At 44.0% G+C, this 18,970-nt stretch overlaps 1 long non-coding RNA gene across 3 annotated transcripts in view; it reads right to left on the reverse strand.

The window, feature by feature from the left end:
- LOC149463471 (uncharacterized) overlaps positions 1-18,970 on the reverse strand; it is a 149,133-nt gene that overhangs the window by 24,298 nt on the left and 105,865 nt on the right. For all 3 annotated transcript variants that reach the window (XR_016312410.1, XR_016312408.1, XR_016312409.1), the window contains exon 4: positions 11,783-12,006. This is a non-coding gene — a long non-coding RNA (uncharacterized LOC149463471). The remainder of the gene's footprint in view (positions 1-11,782; positions 12,007-18,970) is intronic.

The raw sequence follows: 18,970 nt of genomic DNA on the forward strand, positions 1-18,970 counted from the left end.
GTTTAGACGTTTTGTCTGCCAAAACGCTGCTGCTCCTGGACGCACTGGCCCTGGGTTGTTTTTTCCCCGCTGGTAAACGCTACTGCTAATACAAGCTTGTAAAAGGCTATGTGTGCATGGACACATGGGGTTTTTTTTACTAAAGCTGGAGAGTCCAAAATCAGACTCCCTTCTGCATAGAAACCAATCAGCTTCTAACCTCAGCTTGTTCAATGAAGCTTTGGCAATGAAACCTGGAAGCTGATTGGTTTCTATGCAGAAGGGAGTCTGATTTTGGACTCTCCAGCTTTAGTAAATAAACCCCATAGGATAACATGGAGGGCCATTTGGAAGCAGTAAAAAAAAAACACCAGACACCCTAAGCCTGAGTTCACATACCGTATTTTTCAGTCCATAAGACGCACCTAGAGGAGGAAAACAAGAAAAAAATATTCTCAACCAATGGACTGCGGACATAGTGCAGGAGATGACCAGAGACTGTGGACATACTACAGGAGATGATCAGAGACTGCGGACATACTACAGGAGATGACCAGAGACTGCGGACATACTACAGGAGATGACCAGAGACTGCGGACAGAGTACAGGAGATGACCAGAGACTGCGGACACAGTACAAGAGATGACCAGAGACTGCGGACATAGTACAAGAGATGACCAGAGACTGCGGACATAGTACAAGAGATGACCAGAGACTGCGGACATAGTACAGGAGATGACCAGAGACTGCGGACATAGTACAGGAGATGACCAGAGACTGCGGACACAGTACAGGGGATGACCAGAGACTGCGGACACAGTACAGGGGATGACCAGAGACTGCGGACACAGTACAGGAGATGACCAGAGACTGCGGACACAGTACAGGAGATGACCAGAGACTGCGGACACAGTGCAGGAGATGACCAGAGACTGCGGACACAGTGCAGGAGATGACCAGAGACTGCGGACACAGTGCAGGAGATGACCAGAGACTGCGGACACAGTACAGGAGATGACCAGAGACTGCGGACACAGTGCAGGAGATGACCAGAGACTGCGGACACAGTACAGGAGATGACCAGAGACTGCGGACACAGTGCAGGAGATGACCAGAGACTGCGGACACAGTACAGGAGATGACCAGAGACTGCGGACACAGTACAGGAGATGACCAGAGACTGCAGACATTGTACAGGAGATGACCAGAGACTGCGGACACAGTACAGGAGATGACTAGAGGCTGCAGACCTTTGAGGAGTGGAAGGGGGGGGGGGGGGTACCCGAATTTGACAGGTACCCGCTCCCACTTCCGAGGAGTTGTCCTCCCTCCCCTTCTTCTGGGACACGTGACAGGTCCCAGAAGAAGACCATTCACAAAGCACAGCGCTTCTCACGCATACGCAGTGGGCACCTGGCTGTGAAGCTACAAGTTGTCACAGCCGGGTGCCCACACAAGATGCAGGCTTCAGGGAGAGAAGATGGTGAGGATACCACTGGATCGAGGAAAAGGTGCTGCTGCACAGAAGAGCCGAGCGGCCGGCCGAGTATTCTAACATGGCGGTGGGGGGAATATCGGGCCGGCCGCTCCATATTCACTCCATAAGTTGCACAGACATTTCCCCCAATTTTTTTGGGGGGAAAAAGTGCATTTTATGGAGCAAAACATATGGTATATACGTTGCGGTATAACGCATTTGATTCACACAGGAACCGCATCGCATTCCTGTGCAAATCAAATGCGAATTGTGTGCGTTGTAATTGGAGCCATACATTTTGTATGGCTCTATTCGCACCGCACCCACACCAGAAACATACAGAACCCTTTTTTTGGTCCATACTAGAATCGGGTCATATGGGTATTCATACCTATGCAATCCGATTCTGCACATCGCACCACATTTTGCAGACCGCTTTCAGTGTGTTGTTAACTTAACATACACACATACGGTTCGCACGAACAGGGTGCAATTCTGATGCGGTGCAGAATTCACACAGAAAACACTGCAAATTCCGCACCACATCAGTGTGAACCAGGGCTAAAAGTGGTTACAAAATTGCCCTGTGTGCATGAGGCCTTATTCAAAGCTTAATTGAACAAGCTGAAGTTAGAAGCTGATTACTATGCACAGCTGCAGCAGATTCTATGTGCTCCAGTTTTAGTAAATCTCCCCCGTTATGTCGCCTCTTCACTGCCTGATTTGTACATGGCATCACAAACACGCACAATACACAGTTGTGTCGTGACCCCAATGACTTGCATGGGTCACATTTGGTAGCAGTAACACTTACCGAATGCAACACGCGCATTCATTTTTGCTACCACATTGTGACTGCAGAATGTGTACATTTTTGTTTATTAAAAATCTTACAAACAAACAACATAATAAAAAACATATTTACATATATACAGAATAAATAAAATATAAATATTTATTTATAATTAAAAAAAAAAAAACTTATTTCAGCATAGAAAACAGGAAACAGCTTTTTTTGCCGGGAAAAACATAAACAGAACTAATAATATTATTATTATTATCTTTATCTTGTATATCAATATTGTATATCCTACCTCCACCTAAACACCCCCTCAGCCTAAGAAACGATTAAACATTTATCCCATGCATGCAGCCTTTTTTTCAAAATTCTGATCTTACAAAAATCTAGGGGATGTGAACGGACAGAAAGGGAAGCCATGCAACCAGAGACTGACAGACAGCAGTTACAGGGACCTGACATTCCTCCACGCCTTTGTCCAGGCTCCCGGCCGCCACCTGTCCCTGAATCTTCCCAACCTCACCTAGAATGTTGTGCACCAGCACCTCGATAGGAAGGACTTTTTTGCAAATGGAAACCTGACACTGAATTCTACAAGTAGTAATGGACTACCAGGGGCAGACTGACAACTCATGGTGCCCCCGGGCAATAGGGGATCATGGGGCCCCTGTGTCCTTGCCCAAACTCAAAAAAGCCTATGAAAAAGGTACCAGGGGCATCTCATGGGGCCCCCTATTGACCCTGGGCCCTCGGGCAGTGCCCGAGTTTCCAAATGGTCAGTCCGCCTCTGTGGACTACTAAGCTAACTATAAAAAGTGTCTCAGAATTCAAGTCCCCGTGAGTCTGAAAGGCTCCGTAAGACCACTTCGCGTAATTCAAGCAAGAAAGGAAAGAGCTACCCAGAGCCCCACCCACCCGCTTGTAGGCTTCTATATTGAAGGGGCACTGAAGCAAGAAATGGTCCATCGTCTCCTCCACCCCACCGCACTCCACTCTTGGACAACCACGGTTCTCTGCAGAGCAATGCTTCAGGTTGCCCTTCACATAGAGTCTGCCATGGAATGAGAGCTAGGCCAAATTCCAAAAATTTAAAGGGATTTTCTGCAGATTCATCCAACGCAAACCCTCCCTCATAATGGGGCCTGGGCAATCCTTCAAGGCTAATGGCTCGCTAAAGGCAGATTCAACAACCCTCCTCTCCAGGGCCTTTCTAGGAAGAGACTTAATTTCTTCCGCCATCGCTCGCCATTGCCAAAGCATTTTCAGGCACAGGGCAACATAAGTTGGGAGCTTACCATGCAGAATGTGTACAGACCCGTGTGGCTGCATGTCAATGTTCATGCAGGCTGTTGGGGAGCAATAAAACAGCAGCTCAACCTCCTGGTTTTACTCATGTGAACAAGTGGGCTGAAATGCAAACCTTACATTTGCTTGTAATGACTGGGGAGACATTACGGAGGGTGGATGGGGTATTGGGATATTGATAAATGTACCCATCTGCCATAGTAAGGACAGTCTTTGGGGGTCATATGGCAGCAGTAGCTCTGTTTTTTGAGCACCAACATTGGCTTTGTCAATTTCTTTTCCTTCTTTCCATCCTAAATAAAGCAGGGGCAAATATTGAGAGAAGGTTTGGTTTGAAGCACTTAGAGATCCATTTATTAAAAACTTGCTGTGCAAATGTCTCCAGTATTCGCTCAGCTGTCACAAAACTTTTTGTGTAATACGTTTACTTCCTATGATCATCTATTGGCCATAATGTGGTAAATTACTGAAATACCCCAGTCAGGAAAATTACACTTTATGGCCACTAAGTGGAGCTAATGATCATAGGAAGTAAACATATTACACAAATTACAGCAATTATTTGTGACAGCTTTGTGAATTATTGAATAATTTTAATGAATAGACCCCTTAAAGTACATCAAAGGAAGAAGTGTCACAAATATCTGTGTCAGTGTTTTTTTCTGTCCCCTCTGGAGAAGATTGCCTTCTCTATATTTGTCCTTGTGACCATTGTCACAGAGAAAGAACGTGATGTGCAATCCAAAGCTTTACAGCTGTCCCTGGAACAGGGAGAGAGAAGATATCTTCCAATGGAAACCCCTGTTCGGATGACAATTGTCTGATAAGGGATATCCTCTCACTTCCTGTTTTGTTCCTGGCTTCATGCTCTATTAAAGGGGACTGAATGGACAATCTCTCCAGCGCTTCAAAGGGTTGAATGCCAGGAAACAGCCCAGGGAATCAAACAAGCTATTGGCCTAGGAACCAGGTCTTGGTGGTGCAGCCATCCTTTGACTGGGGGGTCAACCAAAAACTGTAAAAAGAAGCACACAGGGGGCGCAAAAACCTAGTGCATTATCCAAGGTTTGTTGAAAGATTAAAAAACGAAAAACATACTCACAAAATGAGATGTGTATAAAAGCCTGTAAAACTGCTGAGATGGATCAACGTGATGGTAGAGTACCCAACTGGTGGTGACGCGTTTCAGGGACATGTATCCTTCCTCTGAGCTCTGTCATCACATTGAGCCATCTCAGTGGTTTTACAGGCTTTTATACGCATCTCATTATGTGAGTATGTTTTTCATATTTGAATCTTTCAGCCTTGGATAATGCGTTAGGTGTTTGCGCCTTTTGTGTGCTTCTTTTTCCTTTAAAGTGGAACTTAACTGTATCTGAGTATCATAAACTTTGTAATATTTAAAGTATTTAAAGCAAACTCATTGACACATGGTGTAGACAGAAGCTCCCTAAGTCCAGCGGACCACCCAAGGCCTATGGAACATGGGGGATTGGGTCACCTGACACATGGTACAGGAGCTTACAATAGGTCCTCCATTATCTGCATCAGCATAGTTCAGTGGGTGTAACAGAAGCACTGTAGTACCAGGGGCGGACTGACAACTCATGGGGCCCCCGGGCAATAGGGGATCATGGGGCCCCTGTGTCCTTGCCCAAACTCAAAAAAGCCTATGAAAAAGGTACCAGGGGAATCTCATGGGGCCCCCTACTGACCCTGGGCCCTTGGGCACTGCCTGAGTTTCCAAATGGTCAGTACACCCCTGTCTAGTACTCAGGTAGTAATATTTACATTTCACCAGGTCTTTACTAAGTGATGTTCTGCAGCATGCCCACCACCACTTCCTTGGAGAGGAAAACACATAAAAAAGCCCCCTCCTACTTTATTAAGGGCACACTATGTCGCCACTCCATGCTAGAAGGAGCAACCCTTAACCACTTGACCTCCTGAGGATTTCCTCCCCTTCATGACCAGGACATTTTTTGCGTTACGGCGCTGCATTACTTTGACAATTGCGCGGTCATGCAATGCTGCACCAAAATTTATGTCCTTTTTTCCCCACGAATAGAGCTTTCTTTCGGTGGTATTTGATCGCTATTAAACATATCCAGTAAAAAAAAAATTTAAAATCAAATTTCATCATAAATTTATGCCAGAATGTATTCCGCTACATGTCTTTGCTAAAGAAAATACCAATACATGTAAATTAAGTTATAGTGTTTACAAATGGCGGTATAGATAATGGGATTTTTTTTTCTACTAGTAATGGCAGTAATCAGCAGCTTTTAGCGGGACTGAGGGATTCTGACACTGGGGGGAACGAACTTGGTGTCACTGACATCCCCAGTGACACTAATACAGTGATCAGTGCTAAAAAACCCCCACTAACACTTGCACTAATGACACTGGGCAGGAAGGGGTTAATGTGAGGGGTGATCAAAGGGTTAACTGTGTGCTGAGAGTGTTTTACTAGGGGACGGGGGTGTGTTCTTTACTGTAAGCACACTGGTCGGGATGGCTGTACTGTGCACAGCAATCCTGAGCAGTGTGCTCGAGCTGACAGGCAGGACGATTGTTTGTAAACAAAACAATCTTCCTCAAAAGTGATTCAGTAGCGCAAATTACATGTGAATAAATGTGAACATAAAAAATCAATGTAGCACTGCCCCTTGGGACAAGCTGTAATATATTATGGGTCCTGCGCTCAATAGATCCAACCCTAAGCAAACCCAATCCCTCTGGCACAACTGGTAATGAATAGCAAATACCCCGCCAAGAAATTTGCTGACACAGGGTTAAATGAAACAAGAACAATTTTATGGAGAATGAAATGCAGTGTAGAGGGTTGGGGTTCCCCTTTCAACTTCAAAACTTACTTTTCTTCTTTTATGCAATGCAGTAAATTTGGTCTGCCACTAGAGGGCTTCACAGCCAAGAGTCTCCTGATGGCAGAGTCGCACTTTAAGCAGAATACAACTGATATCAAACAAATAAACTTACTTATACTCTATCAATGAAATGTATTACCCACACCGGTGTATGATTCTGCTTCTGAGGGGCGTTAGCCAAAAATCACCTCAGAGTCAGAACAGAATGCAATAAAGAGGTACCTCTAATAAGGCTACTAAGCCAGATTCCCCCACTTCAGTCCTTGTAACGGTGGAGCTCTAGTTGGTGCACGTTTAGTCCTTACAATGAAGTAAATAGCAGCTGAAGGCTTCTTTGGAGTTTCAGCTGGTGTGGGTTACATCAGATTTCACTAGGTTTCTGGGCTGAGAGTGTCCAACCTCAGTGTCTAAAAGCAACACAAAGCACCCCAAGACCAGGGGCAGTCGCAGGATGCAATCTCCCAGTATGTGTCAGTCCCTGGGGCAGACAGTCTCAATTACACTGGTGGTGAGGGGCAAAGCAGGCAGGGTGAGATCCCAGCAGTGGGGTGCGGATGTCCCAGTCTATATGCAAAGTATAAATGGTGTGTCTTACTCTCTCCAGGGGGACAGCTCACCAGACTCTAAACACACAGCAGGGTCCCTCTATCTGCGCTGAGTGCTGTAGTGCCTCCTCCTCTCCTTGGACGGGCTCCACATGTCCCTGTCTTTTCTCCAGCCTCGTGTCTCTATGTTCTCCCCTTCACTTCCTGCTTCCTCCCCTCCCAGCGTTCTTTGCTGTGTAGTGGATGAGTCATGAACTTGGCAGAATGCCCAGGTTTTACAAATAGGGGAGAGAGAGGAAGGACTGACTGCTGAACGTGTGATAAATCCTCTTGTACAAGGAGCCTGCTACATCAACATAGGTGAAAAATAAAGTCCAAAGAAAGTTCCTATCCACCAAATAATTCTTCAATTTCTCCAGAATAAATCACCATATGTAAAAGAAACTAGTGTCTTCCTCCCTGTTGGAGATGCTCGGTAATCATCGGCGCTGGCTGGTAATTATCGACCAGAATCAGGTGATTGACATCCACGGCTGCGAATGTCCCCGTAGGTAGGGCGTGCGCATGCCCCCTAGCCAGAAATGCAAAATCACGTATATATACCTGATTCTGCGTACAGGTGCTGCCCTGTAGCAGTATATTTGCTATAGGGCTGTCCTTAAGCGGTTAAAGTGGTTGTAAACCCAGTGATTTGAATAGCCTCAGGTGATACATAGGTGTGAAACAAATCCTCCTACATAAGTTGTACCTGTTTATCTGCTATCTTCTCTTCTCTACATCCATTCAAAGTCCAGAATTTACATGGCCCGTCTGAACTTACAAAAATTGGGGGTTGGGACTGAAGTTACACTTTGCAGAGCTGATTGGAGGGAAGGTACACCCCACCCCCCTTCACACAGGAACAGAGCTGTGGCTGTCAATCACAGGCTGTGTGCTGGAGCTCCATTGTCACCTTATTTACCTCTCTTGGTGTCAGGAAACTTGTCAGAAGTGACTCATGCAGATAGCAGAGAACAGAAATTACACTTATATGTTTACCACTTCTCAAGGTAGAGAGACTCCCAATCTCCAAGCGCAACTCCTCCTGTAGGTACTAGCCCAGCTCTTGTGCAGCATAGATGAAAACAAAGGACGTCCCCCACTGTATTTCCACTGTCTGTATTGGTTTTATCTCGGTGCAATAAAGTGGATTGTTTGGAGTGTGGCCAATCGGACGTCCTATGTTCTCAGAAATTACACTTAGTGCTCTGGATTGAGACAAGTACACACTATAGAGGGATATGCTTTGTTCATATTTCATGTCTGAGGTTTACAATCACTTTAAAGAGACCTCTACCTGCCTACATACATCTCAATAGAGCTGTCTGTAGACTCAGGTCCCTCTGCAGAGGGAATCATATACAGTGCATTGCTTATTGTTTTTCAGGATTTGTTTGAAAGAAGCTGTAGTGTTCCATAAATTGTCATACCTGAACCCAACCTCTGTTTCTGTCTCACTCTTGTGGGTTGTGCAGTTTACTGGTTTTCTGGGTATTTTTTGGGTATTTGATTCCAGGTAAGCCAGTGCAAGTGGGGACAGCGGAACTGTGATTGACTCCTTTGCTGATGATCCTCCTGGAGAGTTAATGACACTAACTGGTGTACGCTCTGAAAAGGTTACAGCAGCACACAACAACTGCACTGCAGCTACAGATCATGTGACTACATACCGCAAAATATTCTATGAAAATATAAGTGATGCCCTTTTTGACCTCCTCCAGAAAATAGCAGCTATCTGGTTGTCTCTGGCTTCAGTACCTTCTGAATTGCTTGTAGGCAGGTACAGTTAGTTACTCTGCCGCTAGATGGCTCTGTCCCAGAATAGTGTCTGATTACAGAAAGCAGTGTCATCAGGTGCTAGGCCCCTTTTCCTTACATCACTCCTGTAGTGATGTCATGGGTGAGTCAGTGCCCAGTTTTAAGCTAGGTTGGGAGAAGTCCTCGTGCAGTTGGGTCATGGGAGCCAAACACTCCACACCAATAAAGATGTAACCAGCATGTGGAAACCCTGGATAGGGTTGGAGGCAGGCTAGAGGTAAAACCGCACATAGAAAAGCTGGCTGTAGTCTTCCTGATCCTTATTGAGATGGGGGCTAGGGTGAGTTGCAAGAGGCCTTTTAGGCCTGGCCAAGAATTCCATGGAGGAAGGCTATCCCCCTGGAGTGTCTCAGGAGAGCTGTACCCATGGAGGAGGTGACAGCAGAGATCCTACAAATGATGACTGTGGGTGGGGAGAGACTGTTTAGGAGAAGGTGGCTTACTAAAAGTGATGCATGATGCTTTCACATGTGACTACTGTGGACTGTCCAATAAATGTGATTGACAATGTACTATTATGTGACCCTGGATAATGTGTTGATGTGATATGGCTTGTTCTGTGTGTCCAATCTAAGCATTGATAATGTGATCTCTGTAGCTTACAATTGTGATGAGATAGCGATAACTTCAACCTCTGTTGGATACCACAGCCAGTGACTCAATGAGAATGACATCTTGTAGATCTTGTGAAGTTTATTCCATAAACTGAGAGAATCTTACAACAATGAAATTCCATAGGTCAAAAGAACATACTGGGGTTTATTTACTAAAGCTGGAGAGTCCAAAATCAGACTCCCTTCTGCATAGAAACCAATCAGCTTCCAGGTTTCATTGCCAAAGCTTCATTGAACAAGCTGAGGTTAGAAGTTGATTGGTTTCTATGCAGAAGGGAGTCTGATTTTGCACTGTCCAGCTTTAGTAAATAAACCCCACTGTGTCATGCTCCATGCCATGAGGCTAACTGCAATGCATCTCTGGGAAGGGGGGAAGGCTATCTATGCAACATTAGCTAAACTAAAGGAAAGGGAGGAGCAGAGACAAAACACTGAAAACATTGAAAGGCACATGACAGTCAATATGACAGTCATGTGAAACAAGAAATGGCTTTTTGCGCTATCTTCCAAGTTTTATCAGTAAAGTGCAGAAACCCGTCTTTGTGTGGACATTCCTTCTTTTGGGGATATAAAGGTTAAAGGCTGGGAATGTCGAGAGGAGGCCTCTGGCATAGAGTGGGCACAAGATGGCGGAGGGTTAAAGTCTGAAGCAGGCCAGGGACTTGTGCTCGTGGTACACAATTCTAGCTATTCACAAGCCCCTCTTATATACTGAGCATCAACAAGCACACAGTGAATTCCGCATCTGCACACTTGTTCTGGGTCTGTGACTCAGAAAGGACTATAACTTTTAGACTGAAATGACAGATGATAAATTTGCATTTCCAAAACAAGTCATTAGAAATGACACAGGCCCGGTATTACAGCAGGGCAGTCAGACTTACTGCAGATTGGGAGTCTCTCTATCTTGAGCAGTAAACATATATCCACTCAAAATTGATATTTCAGTGTTCAGTAGAGTCTTTAAGTGTCAGTTCTTACCATTTTGTTGCACCCCAATGCACTTTGCAAATGCATGTGCATTAAAACACAACATGCACTGCTGAAAATGGCACTTGCTTGGTGCTTTTTGATGAGTTAGGCAGCTCATTCCAATAAAAGGACTGCCTTAACACAACACATATGAACAGGGGGCATAACGGCCATTAACGTGTGTTATAATCCATCGCAAAAATGTGAATAGGCCTTTTAGGACCATATTTTTTGCTGGTTCTGCATACATGCTGTGGACATTATCAAAGACTCTCACCACCCTTCGCTGATTTTATATTTATTTTTCTATGAGGATGTAACAGATGGATCTGTAACAAGCAGCACTAGCATCCTAAATCCCCAGGTAAACAGAAAAATAGTTTAGAGTTATGGCAGGGAGATTTCAATCTTGGCAGGTCCTCACACTACAAAGCTGATGTAAACATCTAAAGGAGATTGTACAAGCAGATTGTAATGTGTGTGTTGAGTTTAAGATTTGTTAGAAGCTAGGGGCCAGTATCCATCCATAACTAAAATATCACTTTTGAGGTGAACTGGTGCTTTAATTACTTTTTTTGCAGAAACCCCCAACCAACCATATTATCAAAAGTGTTTTTTCTATTGTGCTGCTCTTATATTTCTTATCTGTTATATATTGATTATTGATTCTACTCTTTAGGAATTTATATTAAAAAGTCAAATATCGATATGATTTATAATTTTTTAAACTTTTTTATCTAGTCTAATTGACAGAAAATAAAAAGAAGTAAAGCATGAAATAACCTTAATTCAGGGTTAAAATAGAAATATTAAATGCAGATAATTGCAGTGATCAATAAAAGAGTTCCTTGAGGCTTAAAGTGGAACTCCAGCCAAAACGTTTTTAGGTTGTTTTGGATAGAAAGGAGAAAGGTTATTGTCTTATTGTCATGTTTTTATTTGTGTCCCTTTCAGAGAGATTGGCAAGAGCCTATGGCTCCTGCTGCTGTTAGAATCCCTGTGTGAAGAGGAAGAGATGGGAGAAGATATGCAGCCGAGCAGAGCGCTGATCTCTTCTCTTCTCTCTTCCCCTTCAGCCCTGGTTCACACTGCGGTGTGGAATTTGCAGCATTTTCAGTGCAAATTCCAGAATCACACCCCGTTCATGCGAACCGCTGCGGGTGTGTGTGTTAAGTTAACAAAACAAAATGCACAATATCCTTTCATACAGGTAACAAGTGTATTATCAATATTAAAGTTTATTAGGAACCCTACAAACATATTCAAATATAACTATGGGCTCAGCCATATGGCTCAAACCCTAAACTAATCATATAAATTAAACAGAAAATTTTTAGCCATGTTACCTGCTGAGCAGCATTATCCCCATTCATGTGATTTCTGCAGCAGAGAGGGTAGCTTGATACTTTGATGACAGTCCTTTCAGAGGGATAACATTTTCCGACACCGACCAAGGAAATCACTGTCTTTACTGCCAGATTCTGCAGTCCAGCATTAAGTAAGTCCAGTCCAGCACTAAGCGCTCTTCTTCCTGCCTGGTGACTGCTCTTCAAACCCAGCCACAGCATTCCTAAAAGAAATAAAGAGAACAGCAGTAGCCAAAATGCCATCAAGAAATAGGTGTTAACCCCAAATTAGACTATTTAAGAATATTAAAAAAATAAATAAATAAATTATACAGGTGAAACTCAAAAAATTAGAATATCGTGCAAAAGTTCGGTAATGCAACTTAAAAGGTGAAACTAATATATGAGATAGACTCATTACATGCAAAGCAAGATAGTTCAAGCCGTGATTTGTCATAATTGTGATGATTATGGCTTACAGCTCATGAAAACCCCAAATCCACAATCTCAGAAAATTAGAATATTGTTAAAGGTGCAATATTCTCAGCTCAAAGTGTCCCACTCTAATCAGCTAATTAAGCCATAACACCTGCAAAGGGTTCTTGAGCCTTTAAATGGTCTCTCAGTCTGGTTCAGTAGGAATCACAATCATGGGAAAGACTGCTGACCTGACAGTTGTGCAGAAAACCATCATTGACACCCTCCATAAGGAGGGAAAGCCTCAAAAGGTAATTGCAAAAGAAGTTGGATGTTCCCAAAGTGCTGTATCAAAGCACATTAATAGAACGTTATGTGGAAGGGAAAAGTGTGGAAGAAAAAGGTGCACAAGCAGCAGGGATGACCGCAGTCTGGACAGGATTGTCAGGAAAAGGCCATTCAAAAGTATTGGGGACTTTCACAAGGAGTGGACTGAGGCTGGAGTCAGTGCATCAAGAGCCACCACACAGACGGATCCTGGACATGGGCTTCAAATGTCATATTCCTCTTGTCAAGCCGCTCCTGAACAACAAACAACGTCAGAAGCGTCTTACCTGGGCTAAAGAAAAACAGACCTGGTCTGTTGCTCAGTGGTCCAAAGTCCACTTTTCTGAAGAGAGCAACTTTTGCATCTCATTTGGAAACCAAGGACCCAGAGTATGGAGGAAGAATGGAGAGGCACACACTGCAAGATGCTTGAAGTCCAGTGTGAAGTTTCCACAGTCTGTGTTGATTTGGGGAGCCATGTCATCTGCTGATGTTGGTCCACTGTGCTTCATTAAGTCCAGGGTCAACATCTACCAGGAGATTTTGGAGCACTTCGTGCTTCCTTCTGCAGACGAGCTTTATGGGGATGCTGACTTCATTTTCCAGCAGGACTTGGCACCTGCCCACACTGCCAAAAGCACCAAAACCTGGTTCAATGATCGTGGGATTACTGTGCTTGATTGGCCAGGAAACTCGCCTGACCTGAACCCCATAGAGAATCTATGGGGCATTGCCAAGAGAAAGATGAGAGACATGAGACTGAACAATGCAGAAGAGCTGAAGGCCGCTATTGAAGCATCCTGGTCTTCCATAACACCTCAGCAGTGCCACAGGCTGATAGCTTCCATGCCATGCCGCATTGAGGCAGTAATTGCTGCAAAAGGGGCCCAAACCAAGTACTGAGTACATATGCATGCTTATACTTTTCAGAGGTCCGATATTGTTCTATGTACAATCCTTGTTTTATTGATTGAATGTAATATTCTAATTTTCTGAGATTGTGGATTTGGGGTTTTCATGAGCTGTAAGCCATAATCATCACAATTATGACAAATCACAGCTTGAACTATCGTGCTTTGCATGTAATGAGTCTATCTCATATATTAGTTTCACCTTTTAAGTTGCATTACTGAAATAAATGAACTTTTGCACGATATTCTAATTTTTCGAGTTTCACCTGTGTGTGTATATATATATATATATATATATATACACATATATACACACACGCACACTATATTGCCAAAAGTATTGGGGCGCCTGCCTTTACACGCACATGGACTTTAATGGCATCCGAGTCCTAGTCCGTAGGGTTCAATATTGAATTTTCCCACCCTTTGCAGCTATAACAGCTTCAGCTCATCTGCACAAGGTCTAGGAGTGTGTCTATGGGAATGTTTGACCATTCTTCCAGAAGAGCATTTGTGAGGTCAGGCACTGATATCGGACAAGAAGGCCTGGTTCGCAGTCTCCGCTCTAATTCATCCCAAAGGTGTTCCATGGGGTTGAGGTCAGGACTCTGTGCAGGCCAGTCAAGTTCCTTCACCCCAAACTGTCTCATTCATGTCTTTATGGACCTTGCTTTGTGCACTGGTGCTCAGTCATGTTGGAACAGGAAGGGGCCATCCCCAATCTGTTCCCACAAAGTTGAGAGCATGAAATTGTCCAAAATGTCTTGGTATGCTGACACCTTAAGAGCTACCTTCACTGGAACTAAGGGGTCAAGCCCAACCCCTGAAAAACAACTCCACACCAAAATCCCCCTCCACCCCTCCACCAAACTTTACACTTGGCACAATGCAGTCAGGCAAGTACTGTTCTCCTGGCAACTGCCAAACCCAGACACGTCTATCGGATTGCCAGACAGAGAAGCGTGATTGGTCACTCCAGAGAACACATCTCCACTGTTCTAGAGTTCAGTGGTGGCGTGCTTTACACCACTGCATCTGCCGGTTTGCATTGCACTTGGTGATGTAAGGCTTGGATGCAGCTGCTCGGCCATGGATGCCCAATTCAATGAAGATCTCTACACGCTGTTGTTGTGCTAATCTTAAGGCCATGCGAAGTTCAGAGGTCTTTAGCTATTGACCCTCCAGACAGTTGGCGACTTTTGCGCACTGTGTGCTTCAGCATGCGCTGACCCCGCTCTGTCATTTTATGTGGTCTACCACTTCGTGGCCAAGTTGCTGTTGTTCCCAGTTGCTTCCATTTTGTTATAATACCACTAACAGTTGACCGTGGAATATTTAGTAGGCAGGAAATGTCACGGATGGACTTATTGCACAGGTGGCAACCTATCACGGTACCATGCTTGAATTCACTGAGCTCCTGAGAACGACCCATTCTTTCACAAATGTTTGTAGAAGCAGTCTGCATTCCTAGGTGCTTGATTTTATACACCTCTGGCCATGGAGGTGATTGGAACACCTGAATCCAATGACTTGGAGGGCTGGCCCAATACTTTTGGCAATAGAGTGTATATACAGTTGTGTCCAAAATTATTCAACCCCCAATGCTGTAAAGGGGTTTAGGGACTATAGTGTACATTTGGAATTGTATTCAGAATCAAATCCTACAAGGACGTTGTAACTACCCAAATGCAACTAAAATGACATCAATTGTTTATGTAATACAGTAGTAAATGGTTCTTATGTGGTTTCTTCATTGCCACAATTATTCAACCCCTTAAAGACTACCACTCTGAAGAACAGAGGTTCATACAGGTGCTTTCCATCAGGTATTGAAAACACCTGTGGATGTCACCGAGCAGCAATCAAGCATAATAAGCACCAATTAGGCAGCTTTAAAATGACTGTGATACTCAGCTCCTTCTAGACATTTACTGGTGTGGTTACAAACATGGTGAAGGCAAGAGAATGGTCCAGGAAGACAAGAGAAGAGGTGATTTCTCTTCACAGGAAGGGCAATGGCTATAAGAAGATTGCAAAGATGTTAAACATACCAAGAGACACCTTAGGAAGCATCATTCGCAAATTCAAGGCAAAGGGCACTGTTGAAACGCTACCTGGTCGTGGCAGAAAGAAGATGCTGACTTCGACTGCTGTGCGCTACCTGAAGCGTAGAGTGGAGAGAAGTCCCCGTGTGACTGCTGAGGAACTGAGAAAAGATTTGTCAGATGTGGGTACAGAAGTTTCAGCCCAGACAATAAGACGCACACTGCGTAATGAAGGCCTCCGTGCCAGAACTCCCAGGCGTACCCCCTTGCTGTCTCCAAAGAATAAGAAGAGTCGACTGCAGTATGCCAAAAGCCATGTGGACAAACCACAAAAGTTGTGGGATAGTGTTCTGTGGACTGATGAAACAAAATTAGAACTGTTTGGGCCCATGGATCAACGCTATGTTTGGAGGAGGAAGAACAAGGCCTATGATGAAAAGAACACCTTGCCTACTGTGAAGCATGGTGGAGGGTCAATCATGCTTTGGGGCTGTTTTGCTTCTGCAGGTACAGGGAAGCTTCAGCGTGTGCAAGGTACCATGAATTCTCTTCAGTACCAGGAGATATTGGATGGAAACGTGATGCAGTCCGTCACACACCTGAGGCTTGGGAGACGTTGGACCTTTCAACAGGACAATGATCCCAAGCATACCTCCAAGTCCACTAGAGCATGGTTGCAGAGGAAAGGCTGGAACATTTTGGAGTGGCCATCGCAGTCACCAGACTTAAATCCGATTGAGAACCTCTGGTGGGACTTAAAGAAAGCAGTTGCAGTGCGCAAGCCTAAGAATGTGACTGAACTGGAGGCCTTTGCCCATGAAGAATGGGCGAAGATACCCGTAGATCGCTGCAAGACACTTGTGTCAAGCTATGCTTCACGTTTAAAAGCTGTTATAACTGTAAAAGGATGCTGTACTAAGTACTAAGATTGAATGTCACTTGGGGGTTGAATAAAACTGATAATGCTGTGAGCACAGAAAAGACATTTGTGGTTATTTCATTATAACTGTTATGTTATATTTGTCTGACCTACAAGTGCCTCTTTAATGTAAATGTAAGCAAGATGACTGAATGATCAAAAGCAATGTCAAACTGGCCAAAACACTCAATTTCAGTGGGGGTTGAATAATTTTGGACACAACTGTATATATATATATATATATATATATATATATATCCATATGCCAGAGACACATAAATATTAAGTTAAAAACATACAACTTGGCATGTTCACATCATGTTTTTACACTTTAAGTGTTCTGGTGCAATTCTGTACCAATCCTTTTGAAGAACACCCAACAAACCTTCTGATGGATATACATTGCAGCTGATGCAACAACATGTCTTTTTACAAAATTGTGTATGCAGTATTTTTTTGGCAGCACACTGCACAATATTGCTTTGCACTGCACTGCAACGCATGTCTGATGGAAGGTGTGTTGAGGTGCCATTTATTCTGAACATGTGGAAGTTATCCAAAAATATGTGGTGAGCGGTGTTGAAGTCTGTCAGTCTGGAGTAGTACTCACAGGTGGAAGGGGGTCAGGACGGGGACTCATAACTCATAGACTGCAGCTACAGAAGCACCGCAGGTGAAGAAAAGTCACCCTGGGAGTCTGAACTTAGTGCAGAGGCGGTCAGATGGCACAAACTGTTGTTGTGACCCCTTCTCCTCCAGCAAGGCACTAAAAAAACAGTATGTGACATATGTCACAAACCAGCAGACGTCTTGTGAGATGAGACCCCAGCAGCTGCCCTGCCATTCCTCCAGACTCAATGACAGCCTGCACGAGGCCTACTGCAACCTTATAAGTTTAGAGAACTATTTCTTGCTGTCCTTTCTGTTGCAGGAAACTCCACCTGCCTGACAAAATTGTGAAACTCCTTCAGATCGAAGAATCACTTGAACCTTTGGGGGCACAATTATAAAGCAGCCAATGCGATGTTCACCAACCATTCAGGCAGTATCAAACACTGTCATTTACAACACCTGCAGTGACTGGTGAATGTCACATTCACTGATTTATTAATATTCCCCTTGATATCAGGCTCTTCCATACATGTGTAGAAGTGGAAAACCCAGATACTCCTGCGCTTAGGGTTGGACTCAATGTCATTTGGACCACATAACGAAATTCTTGGGATATGCACGCCTTGCTGCCCTCAATAGACCGGGGGAGTCCAAATATACTGAATAGAGAAAAACAAACAGAGGGCGCACCAGCCTAGTGCATTACCTTAAAAATATGTTTATTAAATGTAAAAATAGGTATTGTACTTTCAGATTGTCAATAAAATCAAAGGCACATCTTGAAGGAACAGATCTGTCCAATTCGCACTTGCGCATTGGTGTATTTAGGTTTTGTGCTGACCTAGGCAACTCAAAAATCGCCCCCATGGACACTGACCAACACCAACCCCCCCCCCTCCTGTGGAGAGAGCCTGACACTGACCAACAACACACCTGCCCCCCATCTGGGAGAGCCTTCCACTACCTCCCTCCCGACAATAGAAAGAAAGACACTCATCTACATCCCCGGGAATGAGAGTCAGGCTCTACATACACCATGAAGCAGCCCACAGCCTCCCTTGGATCCCACCTGGTTCCCATGGAGCAAATATCCCTTCTTCCATCCCTTCTTCTGGGGGGAGGTTCTGCCCCCCTGAAAAATGCCGCCCTAGGCAAGTGCCTTGTTTGTCTTGTGGTAAATATGCCCCTGCACCAGGGTTAGGGTTTGGGTCAAGGTCAGGGTCAAAGGTAAGGGTCAAAGGTCAGGATTTTTTTTTTAATTGGTATCAGTGTCAGTTAGTGTCAGCGTCAGTGTGTTTTAAGTAAAAAAACAAAATGCGCACTATTGTTTCTGGGCTGTACTACAGGTACAAACAACAAATAACATACACATATATGGTACTGCTGCAATCATATATGCTATTACTATTTTGGGCCAGTTTTCCTTTGATAATAAAAAAAATCAGGGGAATATCCATTAACATTTACCACCAAATGAAAGCCAAATTTGTCCTGAAAAAACAAGGTATAATCCACCTGGATACACAAAGTAGTTGTGATGATATGTACGGTTTTACTAACACATGACAAATTTGTAAAATTGTACTTAGGCATTAAGATTTGTTTTACCCTTAGGCGTGAAGGGGTTAAAGATGAAAGTTTTTCCACATTCTCACTTCATGTTTTTTGCAATATGAACCCTATAATGCGGCGTGTGATAAAATGTATAGCGCCGTTATAAAATCATTATAAATCTGTTACCAGCACAGCTCTGTGTCTATATAAAACCTGACAATGGTGACCTGCACAGGATGTATGCCTTTGTGGTTCATTCAAAGAAGGCTTAGTGGTTCCTTGGGAATAATTAAGAAATGTAAAAAGCAAAAAGCACTCATTTATCCCTTGGAATGCTTCTGTCAGTGGCTAGAACAAATAATGTAGAAAAAAAAAAAGGAAGCCTCTGAATAAAACATCTCGG

This window comes from Staurois parvus, unplaced genomic scaffold (genome assembly GCF_062004578.1).
Source record: "Staurois parvus isolate SC_StPar_1 unplaced genomic scaffold, SC_StPar_1.0 ptg000154l, whole genome shotgun sequence".
NCBI lineage: Eukaryota > Metazoa > Chordata > Amphibia > Anura > Ranidae > Staurois > Staurois parvus.